The sequence below is a fragment of the Octodon degus genome, unplaced genomic scaffold (genome assembly GCF_000260255.1).
Source record: "Octodon degus isolate 3935 unplaced genomic scaffold, OctDeg1.0 scaffold00031, whole genome shotgun sequence".
In the NCBI taxonomy this organism is placed as follows: Eukaryota; Metazoa; Chordata; class Mammalia; order Rodentia; family Octodontidae; genus Octodon; species Octodon degus.
The window spans coordinates 692,264-695,381 of record NW_004524607.1 but is presented as its reverse complement, the minus strand read 5'-3'; the positions used below and the strand labels follow the sequence as shown (position 1 = coordinate 695,381).

The window sequence follows — 3,118 nt, the reverse complement described above, 5'->3', positions numbered from 1 at the left end:
CATCTTCCAGCCTCCAGCACCAAATCCAACCATGGTCATTCTTTTCCATTGACATTAATGGCTTTAGGCATGCACATGGTTATCAGTCCTGGTAAAACAGAAGAAAGGGAACCTGGGATGGAGAGTGCTGGTACATGACTTGGGGAAAGTGGCTCTCCTTCCTTAGAAGGAGAAGGGGAGAAACAGCCATCTTCTTCCTGAATTTAAGATCTGCATACAAAGCCTGGAGCAGCTTCTGAGGTCAGCTTGTGACCCTAAGAGGAAAAATCTTCACTCACTGAGAATAGATGACTGAAAATATGGAAAGGACTTGGATGATGCTGCATGAAGCAGACAACTTACAAAAAAGAAACTCTTCAAAATTGCCTCTGTGTATTCCCACTAATACTGCAAAATTTAAAGAGAATTTCTAAACCTATTGAGAATTCAAAAGGCTGTTCTTGGCCATCCAACAACCATTCTCCAGTTGTTTACTAAAAGAAGCACAAGTTTATTCTGAGCAACAAAGAACTCAATTAAAATGCTTAGCTTTTCCACCTACTTTCCAGCTTGAGTGGCCACAGAGATGTGAACAGGAGCTGCTCAGACAAGCTTGGTGGGGCTGACTCAGCTGCAGATGTGAGGGCAGAGGTTCTGACACCATCCTGGGCCAATGGCTGACCCTGGGATCCAGGATCCCAAATCCCAGAGGACCACTGAGCTGCCAAGACAACACTAGACTGCCCATCCACGGGCTTCTTGTGCATCAGAGAGAAAGGAACCTCTAGGCAGTTTAAGCTGCCTTATTCGGGTATTCCACCCTACACAGCCAGCTATAACCTTAAATGAAGGTCACCAAGTTCCAAGGTTTCAGGACTCAGTGGAAACTTCAATTTGGTCAACCTGTCAAACAGATTTCAAATGAGTACAGCCTCATGTACACATCCATATCTGGCCATTCTCTTCCTCTTCCTGAAAACACAGCTATATGTGGTAAGTATCAATCTGGCAGCCAGTGCTTCTCATACAGCCCAGGTAGCAAGTGCAATCACTTACTCAAATTGTAAAGAAAATCCATCTCTCTGCCTGGCAAGTGCAAAGTCCGGAGTTTGATCCCTGGTACCACCAAAAAAAAAAAAAAGAAAGAAAGAAAGAAAAGAAAAGAAAACCCATCTCTGAAAGTTCTTACCACCCACTACTGTTGACTACTGGTGACAAAAATGACAGGCAGGATTCACACCACTGAACTGAATACAAAAAGCTTCAGTATCCCATAAGCCATATACAAATTTATTACTATAATTTCATGCTTACAATGTATAATCAGTTTCAAAAACACATTTATTATGCTAAATAATATATACTATATGTACAAGAAAATGAACACTAAATTGATTTTAAATGTTGCTGCAACTCCTTCTTTGAAAAGATTTTTTAAAGCTTGCTAAGTACAAAACACAACTCATGAGACTGTCAACTTTTCTTGCAAATTAAAGCCACTGTACTAAAATAAATGATATTTCACTGAGAGAGGTCATCAAAAATTTTAGAGTTTTAACTTCTCATGATTTGTAATGAAATAATTTGGTATTTTCATATATAATTACAGGCATTTTAATAAATAACAAACTGAAGAGTTATAAAATGTATAAGAATACTAAACATCATATTCAGAAGTAAAAATTTTAACAGCTTCTCTCTTTAAATTTTCTCTTTGTTTCTGTTCTAGGAATAAAACCAAGACATGTAGCATAAAAGAGGGAATTTCAAACATGAACTAAAATTTGAGGTAATATAAATAATCAACTTGGCACTGTGGGTACATCCTGGGCTTAACTAGCAGTTACCTCACAATACACGGAGGTATAAGATCCTGACAAATGAAATAGCCTAAATCTTCTCACTCAAGAGCATTTCTATGGTGGTGAAGAAAAAAATTGGTAGTTCTATGGTCTCTTCTGAGAAATTTCACATACAGTTCATGTTAATCAAAGCACCATTAGCAGGAGCTAGTGATGGGTTCAACAGTACAGCACTTTCCTAGTACAGAGAGAGCCCTGGGTTCAATCCTCCATGCTGAGAGAAAATACCACTAGCTCATTGTTAATGGAAAGGGCAAAATTTCAAGATACAAACTTTGGAGTAAAAACCACATTATTTAACAAACCCTTCCAACTTCAAGCTTCATATGTGTGCCATTCTTTATGAGTTTCTTTCTTTTCTTTTTTTTTTTTTTTTAACCAGGGATTGAACTGAGGACCTTGTGCTTGCCAGGCAGGCATTTATGCCACTGAGCTATCTCCTTAGCCACTCAATTACATTTTTAAACAATAAAATAAGGCTTATAATTCCATTAACCCCAAAATAATGCTAACATAAACTGAAGAAATAGTTTGTACCTTGAAATATGACAGATCCAGTTTTGACCATTCTTTATCTGACATGAGGGTGCTGACAACAAATAAAGTTTTTAAGTAATTGGGGGTAATTTAAAGGCCTGAGTTTCTTTGGTTTATTTTCAAAATTTGTAAAAGGATATGTGAAGCCAAAGCATAATAACTTCATCTTTAACATTCATGTTTTTTAAAATATTTCATCTCAATTCCTTAAATCCAGACAAATATAATCTTATAGCATAGACTCAAAAATACATAAATCTAGGAAAGTCATTGGATTAGGAATAAGATTGGTGCTGTTGTCTGGTTGGCTTTTGATGCTCACCTTTTTTTATTATTCCTACTTATTTTACCATTTGTGAAAGCAGTCACATATTTTTCCTCATTTAAAAAATACTTTTACCTGACCCTGAAAAAAGAACTTTAGCTCTTGCTTTTCACGTAGCCAACTCAAACTGCAGGACTGGCATTTTGTTCCTCCTTTTTAATTTACAATAAAATTATACCCTTGTAAGTCCCCAAGTAAGATAGTATTGAGTTACTCAAAACTCGGGAACTGAAAATATCATCAGTCTCGGAGTCTTTAGAGTCAACACATCACAGGCTTCACACCATGTGGAGGTGTAATTAACTCCAAACAGGTTATATCGCTAAGCTGAAAATTACTACATTTTTAGTAGCAACGTAGTAAATCATATGTTGCTTTGGTTTCTTTTAAAATAAACAAGAAAATGTAGACAGGG

The 3,118-nt window shown here is 36.7% G+C and overlaps 1 pseudogene; it reads left to right on the top strand.

The window, feature by feature from the left end:
• The window catches only part of LOC101570118, a 41,445-nt pseudogene that overhangs the window by 445 nt on the left and 37,882 nt on the right, over positions 1 to 3,118 (top strand).